The 15,763-nt window shown below is 35.8% G+C and overlaps 1 long non-coding RNA gene across 10 annotated transcripts in view; it reads left to right on the top strand.

Annotated features, from left to right (window-relative positions):
• The window catches only part of LOC147837288 (uncharacterized), a 28,167-nt gene extending 20,541 nt beyond the window's left edge, over window positions 1-7,626 (top strand). For 4 of the 10 annotated variants that reach the window (XR_015479222.1, XR_015479221.1, XR_015479217.1 and 1 more), the window contains one exon: window positions 56-1,117. This is a non-coding gene — a long non-coding RNA (uncharacterized LOC147837288). Of the gene's footprint in view, window positions 1-55; window positions 1,118-7,194 lie in introns of those variants that run through there. The other 6 variants (XR_015479223.1, XR_015479224.1, XR_015479218.1 and 3 more) reach the window with 2 other exon arrangements.
• The last annotated feature ends 8,137 nt before the right edge of the window (window positions 7,627-15,763 follow it).

Genomic DNA, 15,763 nt, shown 5'->3' with positions numbered 1-15,763 from the left:
ATACCAGAGTTATTTTTAAACACACACCCCTTTCTTATTTCCGTGTTTCCTCCAGAGTGTCTCAGGAAGCCCGTTTGGCCCCATTTCCTGCACACACGCGGACAGATTCGCCAGGAATCGGAGAATGATTGCATTGAGGAGCCCGGCCTCCGTAAGGAAAACACAAGACGGCTGAAAAATGAAAAACAGAGTCGGTCTGGCACGTGCGAGGAATTCAAAGGCCTGGACAAACTCCAGCTCTCGTTTCACTTTGCTAGAAATATTTGGGGAGAGTTTTGCAAACAAACTGGCTTTTTTCCCTACTTTTCAATGCACCTGAGAGCTGCACCGCATGTAATTACATATATAGACACAACGTCATGACAGAAATGTTGGATCTGATGATTAAGTGAGGTTTATTGTCTGCACATGCTTTGGAGTAGTGTTACATAATAAGCGTCAAATTGCATAATTGCACCTTTACTTGATAGCCTGTTGCTAATTATATAACACGTTTTGTTTTTAAGAAGCACATGCATCCGCACAAAACATGATGATTGGCAAAACATGAGGATGTCATCAGCGCACGTGATGCAGAAATTTAGGGTTATTATTAGCATAAAACCATTCTTGTCATTTGAACTTAAATGTAAATAAAAAAAAAGTTTAATTTTTTTTATTTGGTGTAAAACATTTTATATAATTGACAAAAACACACCAAAACTTTGAATTAAAATAGAATATTAGTGTGAAAATGATTACAAATCATAATTAAACTTAGTAAATGTATTTCAGTGATAATAAAATAGCTGCACAGATGATGCTGTCCTTTAAGATATACCTTAATTTAGCACTTGTGTATGAAAATGATCTAACTATAATCCACTGCATAATCCAAATGCATTTAGACATATTTGCCTAATTCAACTTGCAAAAGAGCAATGTGACATGCAAATATTACAATTATTTGCTGGCATAATTTATGTCACATTTGTTTCGAGTTCTGTTAACCGTACTGCAGTCCTCCTGCAGCTTGCTTATGTGTACTTTTAAAGTAATGTTTTAATTTTTTTTTGGTTATTTTTATGATCAACTTTCATCTCAGTTTTAATTACATACTTAAATATTCATTCATTCATTCATTCATTCATTTTCTTGTCGGCTTAGTCCCTTTATTAATCCGGGGTTGCCACAGCGGAATGAACCGCCAACTTATCCAGCTAGTTTTTACACAGCGGATGCCCTTCCAGCTGCAACCCATCTTTTGGAAACATCCACCCACACATTCACACACACTCATACACTACGGACAATTTAGCCTAGCCAATTCACCTGTACCGCATGTCTTTGGACTGTGGGGGAAACCGGAGGAAACCCACACGAACACAGGGAGAACATGCAAACTCCACACAGAAACGCCAACTGAGCCGAGGTTCGAACCACCGACCTAGCGACCTTATTGCTGTGAGGCGATAGGACTACCTACTGCGCCACTGCCTCGCCTCCATACATAAATAATGATATATTAATATTATGCAGCCTAGTTAGTCAAGGTAATTTCAGGTTAAGACTAAAAAGAAAAGAAAATTGTTCTGAAAATGGTCTCGCCTGTTGAACGGTGAAAGTTAAGGGGTAAAGGCTTTAGTTTTTTTTTTTTCTTTTGACAAACTTTATTGTGTTTTTAATAAACATGGTTATCAACAATTGTGATAAACAGAATTTCTCAACATTGACTTGGTTCAATGTGTATAGCATGGTTGATAACAATATGAAACAAAAATTACAAATTATATATATGTACACAAACAAACACATATATATGAATATATACATATATGCATACAGAAACCTCTAAATAAATATGAGAAAAACAAACTATATACAGAATGTCAGAGAAGTACATAAATGAAAAAAAAGTGTCTACTAAAATTATTGTAAAACATTAAACAGAAAAAAGATAGTTTGTTGTCATCTATATCCTGAGACATTTTAATTGTTTCTCCTATGTTGTTGAATTAAGTCACTTAAGTTTTGATAATGGAAATCAAATTGTTATGTATTTGGTTCCAATGAAGTTTTGTTGAAATCTTTGCTTTGTTAATTAAGGCAGTGGACTGTTTTAGTCGAACAATGTCTATAAAATAGTGTAACCATTGCTGAACTGACAGGAGATTAGGAGGGAACCAGGAACTAATGATTGTTTTCTTTGCAGCTGTTAAGGCTATAGTTTTTGATCATTTTAGCAGTTGGATTAAAGTAGCCTATTATTTTTAGTGAGTAGTAAATGTGTATACATACTTTATTTATTCTGTTATATAGCCAATTTATTTAGTCGTATAGTTTACCTTAGTGCGTTAAGTAAACTAAAACGATAAAAATATTGAGTAGTGGACTGGAATTACTGTTTGAGTATATATTTTTTTCATAGCAAACTAACTAGGCTAGGAGACAACGATGCGATAGCAATAGTAAACGTAATAGTAATAAATTTTTTTTTTCACACGTCTTCATGCTCTACTGAAAGAAACAACTTAAACCAGCCTAAGGTAGTCAGGCTGGTTTTAGCTGGTTTCCCAGGGTGGTTATCCGCTTGTTAAGTCGTGACGTGTGGAATCCTGTTTCAGGGTCCAAGTCGCTACTCATTTGAATTGAGAAAGTATTCGTTCATGAACACTTTTTGATCCTATCACACATTCAAGTGAATTTTAAATCATAGTGTACACATTAATCTCTGGACTTGCTGCATCACAAACACCAAAATTGTAACAATTTATAAAATATTGGATATTAAGCATGGATATATATATATATATATATATATATATATATATATATATATATATATATATATATATATATATATATGTATATATATATATATGTATATATATATATATATGTGTGTATATATATATATATATATATATATATATATATATATATATATATATATATATATATATATATATATATTGCGATCATGATTTTCAAAAGTATTACATTACTTTGTTACGTTTATTTTTACCATTTGATGAGTCTCCCTAATCAGGTTCATAGAGCGCTTGGACCCGGGAGCCCCTACGCATGACGCCACACTTAACAAGCGAATAGCTCATTTGTCAGGCTAGTTTTAGAGGGGTTTTGGACACTTTTTGGTCTTAGTTTGTCGGGTTGGTCTTAGCTGGTTTTAACTGGACTTAGCTGGTTTAAGCTAGTCAACTGGTCTTAGCTGGTTTTAGCGAGTCAGGGTGGTTTTAGAGGTTAGGGTTAAGGGTTAGGGTTAGCCTAACCCTTTTTATTTGGTCATAACTAGTAAGACTGGTCTTAGTTGGTTAAGCTGTGTTTAGCTGGTCTTAGCTGGTCAGGCTGGTTTTAGGTTTTTTAGCTGGTCAAATTGGGAGACCAGCTAAAACCAGCTTGACCAGACTCGGAGTCCAGCTAAAACCAGCCTGGCCAGGCTGGGAGACCAGCTAAAACCAGCCTGGTTAGCAGGGGGAGCACCGATTGTGGCCTACTCTTAGATAACGCTTAGATAGTTTAGCTTTAGTTTTTGTAAATTAAAATGACACAAATATTGAGTGGGGACAGACATGTCTGTTTGCGTATCATTCCCTCATAGCAAACTGAGATAACAATGTGCGCTGGCAAAATGGTATTTCACACGACTTCATGTAGTCCAGGGTGTCCAAACTCGGCCCCGGAGGGCCGGTGTCCTGCATAGTTTAGCTCCAACTTTCTTCAACACACCTCCCTGTAGTATACAGTTTCTAGTATACCTAGGCTGTGTCCGAAACCGCCTACTCAGTAGGTAGTGCATTTAAATTTAATCGCACTACTCGGCCGTTAAAAAAGTACGTTCTATACAGTATGAATGTAAGCAGTATGAATGGAATTCGGACGTACTACATCAGCCATTTTGTCATGGTCACGTGACCTACCTGCATCAGTTGTGTCGCTTCAGTTCCATTTATGAGTTCTCTCGCAGAGCATCATGGGATAGTGCAGTGTGCATGGGATGCACACTTCAGAATCTCGCCGGAAGTAGTTAGTCATCCGGGTATTTCTTGCATACTGATTTTTGAATTCTATGAAATCGGACATACTACTCAGCTTGCATACTGATTTTAGCGTAAGTATGCGGTTTCAGACGCAGCCCTAGTCCTAGAAAGAGCTTGATTACCCTGCTGAAAAATCCAGCTTAAACCAGCCTAGGCTGGTTGGCTGGTTTTAGCTGGTCGACCAGGCTGGTTTTAGAGGGGTTTTGGCCATTTCCAGGCTGGTTTCCAGCCATTTCCAGCCTGGTCTTAGCTGGTCAGGCTGGAAAATGACCAGCCAAATCCAGCTAAAACCAGCTTGACAAGCCTGGTTTAAGCTGGATATAGCTGGTTTTGGCTGGACTCCCAGCTTGGCTAGGCTGGTCAAGCTGGTTTTAGCTGGTCATCTCCCAGCCTGACCAGCTAAAACCAGGCTGGAAATGGCTGGAAACCAGCCTGGAAGTGGCCAAAACCCCTCTAAAACCAGCCTGGTCGACCAGCTAAAACCAGCCAACCAGCTTAGGCTGGTTTAAGCTGGATTTTTCAGCAGGGTAGCTGGTTCAGGTGTGTTTAATTGGAGTTGGAACTTAATATGCAGGACACCGGCCCTCCAGGACCAGTTTGGACACCCCTGATGTAGTCCATGTACCAAACTCAGTCCTGGAGGGCCGGTGTCCTGGAGAGCTAAGCTCCAACCCTAATCAAACACACCTGAATCAGCTAATTAAGCCCTTACTAGATATACTAGAAACGTCCTGGCAGGTGTGTTGAAGCAAGTTCAGGAATATAACTGATGATCATTCCCTCAGCAAACTAAACATAAATGTAGCCTTCATTTTTATTTCACACAGCTTTATTTGAACTTTATTAAAGAATGAATTAAGTAGGCGAATTAACATGTTTTTTACCCTTAGTTATCAAAATCACCTCGTAAGTGCAATAATAAGTCTCTGTAATTAGTCTACAGGTCTTGAATATGCACAGAAGCATCAACACCTAGCATATCAAACCTTTTATTAGCCTTTCTGCTTTCTGTTCAAACTTAACCAAACTATACGTCGTTTGTTAGCTTCTCTGCGTTCCAGCAACACCTCTACACCAGTGTGTGTGTGTTTGACGGAATCCTCATATCGGCTCCATACGGTTCTAATTGGGCGAGTGTGTGTTTCTCATTTATTAGCTGTTAGCGGCTAATCACAACCTGCTAAACCGCACCGCTGCGGCTCGTAAAGTGTTTTGATTGTCAGACTGGAGTATTTCTGTGTGATTAGCGGAAACACAGCGCTGACATTGAGCGTTGTGTCAACAGTAAATCCGCACGATTGCTTTCCTTTCATTCCTGCAAACTTTGTGTTCACCCATGCTTTGACACTTTTTTTTTTTTTTTTTTTTTTTTTTTTTTATTAACAAGAACCAGCATGTACAGTTACAGTTGTTTTGTTATACAATACAATCACTTTACATTTCTTAACAAGAATGAAATAAGTGAAAAAACAAAGAAGAGAAAAAAAAAGAAAAGAAAAAAAAAAGAAAAAAAAAACAGAGGAGAGGGTACATAATTATCAAATTACATACAAATATGTTTCGCACATTTTATAATTTTAGTGATTTACAAGAGTTAGTAATGCACTTTTTTTTCACAGGAAATGCATATATACAAACATTTTATGTAAAAATGTTAAAGGAGGAGCATATATTAATTGTTTTAATTGCTTTTCTATTTTGAGACTTGGAAATCACTTTTATATACATTTGAATCTCTTTTTCTAACACCATGAAGAGAGGTTTGCTTTTGGAAAACTTGGATTTATGTATGTGAAATTTACATAATAATAAAATTAAATTTATAATAAAACCAGCATCTTTTAAAGAGCGATCCTTAACATAAAAACCCAAAATCACATGTTTATAAGATAAGGAAAAGGTTTTTAAGATATTATGGGCAATAAAAGCTTCAACATTGATCCATAATAGTCGAGTATATTGGCAAGACCAAAATAAATGTGAAATAGTTTCATTAAAGCTTTCGCAAAAACAGCATTCTAACTCAATATCAATTTTAAATTTTTGTAGAAATAATTTTGTGGGATAAACTCTATGAAGTAATTTAAATGATATTTCTTTAGCCTTATTTGTGATAAAAAAATTTTGAGGTAATGACCAAACTTGAGTCCAGTTTATGTTATTAAAGATATTGTTCCAGTAAAAAATAACATACGGTATAGACATATTTTCTTTTAAGATTAAAGATCTAATTTTGTGATTATTAGGCTTAAATCCAGAGAAACAGATAAACCCAACCGAGGTTTGTTCAGGTTTAGGAATGCTTTGACACTTGCTAGTTTTTATGTGAGCGCTAATGAGTCAATGCTGAGAGGCAACAGAGTAGGAGATTTGGTGTAAAACAAGCGTTCTTTCATTATAATCGCAGCTGTTAAAAAGTATATATTATTTTTGCATCGGGGTTTTGATTCTGAATTTCTTTAGTCATGTTTAAGCTGATTTTGCTTTCAGTGTTCATCAAAATATGCGTTATGTTATAGTTTAATTTCCATTATGAGCGCAATTAAATTGGACATGATGCATTGCTACAGTTTTGATGACAGGAGGATGTCTAAATTTATTTTCTTTGTTAATTTATTCGTTAATTATTTTATCATATATATATATATATATATATATATATATATATATATATATATATATATATATATATATATATATATATATATATATTAATGATTCATTAATGTCAGTCTCTTTTTTATAATCCAAGCAATTTACTCAATTGTTTTGTTTATTTATTTTATTTCATTATATTATTTAAATAATTTTATACTAAATTTTTCCCCTTAATTCATATCTAAGATAATTAAAAGGTTTACTATTCTGTTCTTTTATAAAGATAATATAATAAAGAAATTCCAATTAATAAAATAATGCACTTTGAATATTAATCAATTGTATTTAATTATATATAAATTATTCTACATTTATCTTTACAATTATTTTAGATCATTTATATTCTTTAAGTGATATATTTAAATTTATATTTATTATTGTTATTATTTGATTACTTTTATACTTTAAAATAACACCTCTTTTCGCACAAATAAACAATATTCATAGTTTAAACTTTTCAAACAAGATGTTTAACGCAACTCTTATTTTCTTGTTTCAGATGCTCACTCGGACCATGGATGGACCAAACGCGCGTGTGTCTGTGTTTCTTCTCTGGTACCTCACATTCAGAAGCAAGTGCATTTGGACATTCCTGCAGAAACTCTCGCAGCTGAGTAAACACTGTACACACACACAATCTCTTCATTCACTTCGACATCCTTCACACACACACTCCATCAGATCTGCCTGTATAAACCAGTCTCAATCAAAACTCACAACACACTCCTGCACATGTGGATCTTGTTTAAATTTCAGACATCAGCTTTACAGTATTGATTACACTCGCGGATTGATTTTGGTATATTGTGTTTCTGGGTAAGAGTTAGTCGCATAATGAAAGTAATACATTTTATTGCTTTATAAATGTCATTGTGCTGGGTTATTATTGTTAAAGCAAACATTTTTGTGACTTAAAATAAACATTAAGTGGAAAAAATTCACTTCGAATTTTTTATTTTGTCTGTAAATGTAAAAATTATATTGTTATATAATTTAATATAATGGTACTATTATATTATATTTTTTATAAATAAATAAAACAGTAAAAAAAATAATTGCAAAGGCAACATTTCTAATTTTTATGTAGTTACAAAAGTAAAACTGGCATTAATTTAAGATAACCGAAGTGTTAACGTGAGTGAAGTATAATAATATTAAATGCAAATTAAACAATTAAAAGAATAAAAATAGTTTATTTAGTTCAAAAGTAAAATGGAAATGTAGTTATTTTAAAAATTTAAATATTAGCAAAAGCTATAATTATAATAATATTTAAATTAAATATAATACAAAAATAATAACAATACATTTATTCATTTTCGGCTTAGTCCCTTTATTAATCAGGGGTCACCAAAGCAGAATGAACCACCAACTTATCCAGCATATGTTTTTTACGCCGTGGATGCCCTTCCAGCTGCAACCCATCACTGGGAAATATCCACACACTCCCATTCACACACATACATTACAGCCACTTTAGCTTAGCCAATTATAGCGCATGTCTTTGGACTTGTGTGGGAAACCAGAGCACCCGGAGGAAACCCATGCCAACACGGGGAGAACATGCAAACTCCACACAGAAACGCCAACTGACCCAGCCGAGACTCAAACCAGTGACCTTCTTGCTGTGAGGCGACAGCACTACCCACTGCGCCACCATGATGCCATAATAAAACAATTCTAAAAGTTAATGACCCAGCTGGGACTCGAACCAGCGACCTTCTTGCTGTGAAGCCACAGTGCCACCCTAGCAAAATTTAAATCAAATAAAAATGTTAAAAAGTATAACAATAATAAAAAATAAGATGTCAAAACATTCATAAAAACAACAATCATATTTGTTACAATAAAATCTGCCATTTGTAAAGATTATTATAATTTAGATTTACCAAAAATAAAATTGCGATGTCTCTGTGTGCTTTACTTAAGTTCTCAAGAAGCCGGTGACCTTTTGACCTTTGCATGAACTGATATTATTATATCATCCTCTTAAGCAGCCGCTGTCACTCTTTTTCCGCTTCTTTTGGATAATGACACACAATCCTTTACTCCTGTGATTCAAACACACAACAAATGGAAAATGATCAAACCACAGGTATTCGCACAATCATTCTCATGTTAAAATCAGATTCCTGAACAAGGTGATCATTTCTTTTTATTAAGTTATCACAGAAGACAATCTGTTGTTTATTATGGTTGCCGAACAAAACACTCAGTCCACAATTGTGTGTACTTTTCAAGCATTTGCAGTTCGTTTTTCTTAAACTGGAATGATGTACAACAAACTTATAATTTACAGTAAATTTAGACCCACTCATGTTTGCAGAATTGTTGTAATTCAGCCACATTGGAGTCCTTTTTAAAATCATGCTACAGCATCTCAATTGGATCCAGGTCAGGACTTTGACTAGGCCACAAAGTCTTTATTTTTTAGTTTTTCAGGCATTCAGCAGTGGATTTGCTGCTGTTCTTTAAATCATTATCCTGCTGTATAACCAAAATACGCTTCAGCTTCAAGTCACTAATCTTAATAATATCGATACGAATGTATGATATACAGTAAACTGATTTCATTATTAATGTTAAATGATGCAAAAAGGTGTGATCAGGTCATTTGTTTTTGTTAATAATTGCTGTTTAACCTATTATTGAACTGTTATTATTAAGGGAGAACAAAATACAAAATACATAGCCCTGTGTGAAAGTATTCGCCCCTTATGCCTAATAAAAGCTTGGGCCACCCTTATCATCAACAACTGCAATTAAGCATTTTCGATAACTTGCAAAGTGTTACTACGTGATAACTTTACAGTGCTGTGGAAGAATTTAGACCCAATCATGTTTGCAGATGTGTTGTAATTCAGCCACATTGTAGTGTTTTTCAGGCATGAACCACCTTTTTAAAATTATGCCACAGCATCTCAATTGGATTCAGGTCAGGACTTTGACTAGGCCACTCCAAAGTCTTCTTTTTAGTTTTTCAGGCATTCAGTAGTGGATTTGCTGCTCTGTTTTGGGTTATTAAATCTAATCTCAATAACATTGAAACAAATGTATAATTTACAGTAAACTGAATCCATTATTAATGTAAAATAATGCAAAATACAAATTAATGAAATAATGAAATTCGAAGCAAATTTGGAAATCACTGCTTTTTTTATTTGTGCTTCATACTGTACCAACATTTTCTGGTTTGAGGTTGTAGCGCCACAATATTGATACAAATGTATAATTTACAGTAAGCTGATTCCATTATTAATGTAAAACAATGCAAAAAGGTGTGATCGGGTCATTTGTTTTTGTTACTAATTGTTGGTTAACTTATTATTGAACTGTTATTATTAAGGGGAAAACAAAACACAAAAATACATAGCCCTGTGTGAAAAGGTATTCGCCCCCTTAATAAAAGCTTGGGCCACCCTTATCAGCAACAACTGCATTTAAGCGTTTTCGATAACTTGCAAAGTGTTACTACGCGATAACTTTACAGTGCTGAGGGGGAATTTAGACCCAATCATGTTTGCAGAATTATTGTATTTAGCCACATTGGAGTGTTTTCTAGGCATGAACCACCTTTTTAAAATCATGCTACAGCATCTTAATTGGATTGAGGTCAGGACTTTGACTAGGCCACTCCAAAGTCTTCTTTTTAGTTTTTCAGGCATTCAGTAGTGTATTTGCTGCTCTGTTTTGGATTATTATCCTGCTGCAAAACCCAAATTTGCTTCCGCTTGAGGTCGCTAATCTTAATAGGATTGATACAAATGTATAATTTACATTAAACTGAATTCATTATTAATGTAAATTAAGGCAAACAAGTGTGATCGGGCCATTTGTTTTTGTTTCAAATTGTTGTTTAACTTATTATGAACTGTTATTATTAAGGGAAAACAAAATAAAGATACATAGCCCTGTGTGAAAAAGTATTTGCCCCTTTTGCCTAATAACAGCTTGGGCCAAAATAGAAAGAATTGTAATAGAATGTTTTTTTTTCCACCTAAGTTCTTGTTATAAAGCATCACTGATGGTTAAGTGACCAAAAGGCCAAAGGTTTAAGAGCTGCCTTGTTTCTCTGTTGCGTTTTTCCTCTATTATCAATCGTCATAAAGTCTCACGGGGCCTTTTAGGCTTCAGACTGTTTCCCGAGCATCCCGTCTGTAAGGTCGAGCAGGTCAAAAGCTACTGACTGGAAAAGTGTGGTTACAAAATGCTGATAGAGGTGAAGCGGCTCAATCCAGTTCGTCTGACTGAAGTGTGTGTCATTTAAAGGATGTTTCACTTTTATAAGGGATGCAGCATTCTGGAAATGACCAGCAGAAATATGCGTGCTGGTTTGAGCCGGTTTGATGAAAACCACAAAACAATCCTAATTGATCTGAAGATTAATGGTTGTCAAAATAATTTATCTTTCTTGACTTTTTTTTTTTCATGTTATGAGAAATGGATTCCAAATATACAGTGGTGTGAAATGGTCTAATTTCTAATTTATTTTTTTTTTTTGCATGTTTTTAACACTTTAATGTTTCAGATCATCAAACTAATTTAATTATTAGTCACAGATAACACAATTAAACGCATCATGCAGTTTTTAAAATGAACTATCATGTGTGAAAAAGTTTTCACCCCCCCCCCCCCTAAACTTAATCATAGCAGCAACAGTTGCAACCAAGCATTTTCAATAACTTGCAATGAGTGTGTTACAGTGCTGTGGAGGAATTTTGGCCCACTCATCCTTGCAGAATTGTTGTAATTCAGTCACATTGGAGGTTTTTTGAGCATAAACCACTTTATTAAGTTCATGCTACAGCATCTTAATTGGGTTCAGGTCAGGACTTTGACTAGGCCACTCTGAAGTCTTCATTTTGTTATTCTCAAGCCATTCTAAATGGATTTTGCTGCTGTGCTTTGGATTATTATCCTGTTCCAGAACCAAAATTCTCTTCAACTTGAGGTCACTAATCTTTATGATAGGCAGTTAATAATTAAATTGTAAATAATAAATAAATGTTGAATTATTGGTTAAAATAAAGTATTGTCATTAATTGATTTATTTATTAATATTTTACATGTATCTAAAATGCATTTAACGATTATCTTTTCATCCATTCATTTTCTTGTCTGCTTAGTCCCTTTATTAATCTGGGGTTGCCTCAGCGGAATGAACCGCCAACTTATCCAGCAAGTTTTTACGCAGCGGATGCCCTTCCAGCCGCAACCCATCTCTGGGAAGCATCCACATACACACACACACTCATACACTATGGACAATTTAGCCTACCCAATTCACCTGTACTGCACGTGTTTGGACTGTGTGGGAAACCGGAGCACCCGGAGGAAACCCACGCGAACACAGGGAGAACATGCAAACTCCACAGAGAAACGCCAACTGAGCCGACTCTCGAACCAGCTGTGAGGCGACAGCACTACCTACTGTGCCACCGCTTTTATTAACTTATTTTTTCTTGATGCATTGTGAATTAAAATAAAAATAATAACTAGTTGTATTTCGTATTAAAAATTATTTAATAAAGTATATTTGTTACATTATATATTTTATCAGTTGAGACTTGTTGTTTACAGTGCTGCCATTTTTTTTAGCTCTATCCTCTTACTGACTGACTAATATTGACTAGTATAATTACATGACTAATATAATTATATAAATTATTCTGCTTATTTGAAGTTTTTAACTCTAAACATAATTTAGAATTTTCAGTTTTCTGAGAACAAGACAATATTTTTTACTTAGAAAATGCTTTTTAATTTTAAATATTTAGACTAAAAACAAGAAAAATTGCAGTGTACACATTTAACTCTGCTTAGTTGTTGCTCTAGTGACTCATTTCTGGCTCTTCCAGATAATGCTAATCAGGAATCATGAGAAAGTGGAACAATAACGTGTTAAAGTGGGAGTTCACATTGAGTTGTCACATCCAAATGACCATCATATATATTGATGAATGAGTTTCTGATGCTAGCTTAAAAACTGTAAAAACTTCAAAATGAGACAATCATGTTTTACTTGTCAAAAAAAAAAAAAAAGAAAGATAAATAATAATAATAATGGGGCGGCATGGTGGCTCAGTAGTTAACATTGAGGCCTCACAGCAGGAAGGTCACTGGTTCAATTCCCAGATGGGTCAGTTGGCATTTCTGTATGGAGTTTGCATGTTCTCCACGTGTTGGCGTGGGTTTCCTCTGGGTGCTCCGGTTTCCCCCACAGTTGGGGTTTCACCACACATGTGCTATAGGGGAATTAGATTAACTAAATTGGCCGTAGTGTGTGTGTGTGTGAATGTGAGAGTGTATGGGTGTTTTCCAGGAGTGGGTTGCGGCTGGAAGGGCATCCGCTGTGTAAAACATATGTTGGATAAGCTAACAGTTCATTCCGCTGGGGCAATTTCTGATTAATAAAGGGAATAGGCCGGAAAGAAAATGAATGTTTCAGAGAACCACACAATAATATTTAATTGTCAAGAAAATGCTTCTTGATTACATTTTTTTATATATATATTTGAACTTAAAACAAGACAAAAACTCTAAATAAGAATATTTTTTTGAATGCAGTGAAGGTAAATAAATAGTTTTTCATATTTTGACATTCAAACTTTTTCCTCCATGTATTTATGATTTTGAATTGTATAATAAGACATCAATCTTTCATCCAATAATGTTTAAAAGTTATTAAAAAGTGTTTTTTTTTTGAAGATTTAAAAGGTATTTTTTTAGATATTTGGATAACACTTTAGAATAATGGTCTAATAGTTTGTCAGGTAATGTGTTTACTAACATGAACAAACAATGAATAATATATTTATTACTGTAAATATTAATCTACGTTAACATTAAAGTTATGTGATGTCACGCGCGAATTGAAGAGCTGGGGGGGTTGGGGATGCAGCACACTAACAGAAGAGGGGGGGGTGGGGGTTTGGGGATGTCGCACGCTAACTGAAAAGCGGGGGGCGGTGTGTCGCTGGGGCACTTTCTATCCAAGACTAAAAATGGCATGTGCACAAAAGAGCCTTATGTGTGCACCTGCCTGGTGTAACGATACGCGTATTCGTACTAAACTGTTCGATACGAGACTTTCGGTTCGGTACGCATTACAAACCGAACGATTCAATTCAGACTAACATCTAAAAAGATAAAAGGGAATAAGTACAAAATATAATGTTTTCAGTGCAACAATGCTCAACATGGCATCCCAAATGACGTGACAAACAGCATGCTGCCTTCCCCGATGTCATGTTAAACAGTAGACCATCGCTTTTGAACTCAGAATATCACTTTATTAAAGCATGCACTCATTAGCAATCCTGCTAGCTTCTGTGTCAGTATGGCTGCTCGTGCTGGCTCCGCCCCTGTTGCCCCAGCAACCCTGGACCCCCGACAAAAAAGAGCCAACCTCCAAACACTACTCCAGGCACGCGCTAAACTAGCTCGCAAGCTAGCTCGGAAGACTCCTGGATGCCCGCAAACAAATGATAATCTTCTGGAAGTCGCGCGTCTCCCCCCCGATCCTTAAATACGTCGCACACCCCTCTCCACCGCATCCCACCCAGCGGCTGCGCACAACTCACCCCTGCCGCTCAGGTACAACGCACGCACCATCACCGCTACCAAAAGAGTGGTGGAAAAAAAAACATCTGAGAGATCTTAATGGGTAGTGAAAATGTCGGGTTTTAAGAAAATGTTAAATGTAATAGAGCCCCTTTACATTATTCCTTCATAAGCCCATTTCAGTCAGATAATTCCTGCTTTCAGATCCACTGAAATGGCAGGAGACAGTCAAATCAAGCAGATCTGTGCTGTCTGAAAAAAAGGTGGACACTCATCTTTCTGAAACTAAAAAATGACTTAAAGGGCACATAGGTTACCCCTTTTTTCATATTTATTATAAGTATTTTGTGTCCCCAGAATGTGTCTGTAAAGTTTCAGCTCAAAACACCCATCAGAGTATTTATTATAGCTGTCTGAAGTGTCTGTATTATAGCTGGGAAAAGGTTGTTGCTGTTATTTTTGCACTGGGCCTTTAAGGCAAGTCATACCCGCCCACCGATCCCACGTGCCTGCCAGCAACATGCCTCAACACGCCCTCGGCTGCCTCAGGAAGCAGATCTCATGTAAGGTTTGTGAGAAATACAACAGTAAGAACTTTACCGTCAGTATTTGATGCACTTTTTGTGGAGTTGCAACAATAAGTTCACGCACACACAGCGCAGACACACACACACACACACACACACACACACACATAGCACAGACACGCAGCGCAGACACACACATACATAGCGTAGAGAGGCAGACACACTCACACACGCTCAAACATAGCGTAGACAGGCAGACACACTCACACACACACATTGCACAGACACGCAGTGTAGACACCCGCACATAACGCAGACACACTCACACACACATAGCGCGACACACACACACACACACACACACACAGACAGTGAGAGAGACACAAGGCTGTGCTGATGAAGTGAATCTGAAGTGAATGGCTGTACTTCATTACACACGTGCACACGTTTTAAAACATGTTAAACTTGTAAAACTCACTCTTGATCACGTTTGATGATGATTGATGATCCTAGCAAACTGAACAGACCTTTTATTCCCGGTTGCTTTGCGCTCGTCCTGTCTTGTCGATAGGAGTATATGCATTACTACGGATACATGTTAATGCGCACAGCTGTCAATCAATTCGGTGGGCAGGGGGAACGCACTCCTACGTAAACTTGCGGTTGATCTGAAAACCGCTCCAATTGGTCCACCGTTTTTATGTTGTTAAATTAAAAAAAAAAAAAGAACTGGGTGTGTTTATATCACCCCAATATGACAGTATATACACTATACTTACACACATGTCTGTCCAAACAGCTTGAAAAGAAAATTGATTGAAACTGAGCTCCATATAAAAACTAGATTGTTCTTTTCTTTTTATTTGTTTTAACTACTACAGTATTACATTTATTTTTTATAGGAAGCTTTTTGGTTTTGAGTATAAAGAAGGATTTGTTTTATTTGCTGCTAAGCAGAAACCCCGCAAGCTCTATACC

Source organism: Danio rerio, chromosome 2 (assembly GCF_052040795.2).
Source record: "Danio rerio strain M-AB ecotype USA chromosome 2, GRCz13ab, whole genome shotgun sequence".
Lineage (NCBI taxonomy): Eukaryota > Metazoa > Chordata > Actinopteri > Cypriniformes > Danionidae > Danio > Danio rerio.
The sequence above is the reverse complement of the archived record's forward strand: the minus strand, read 5'-3'. Positions and strand labels throughout refer to the sequence as shown.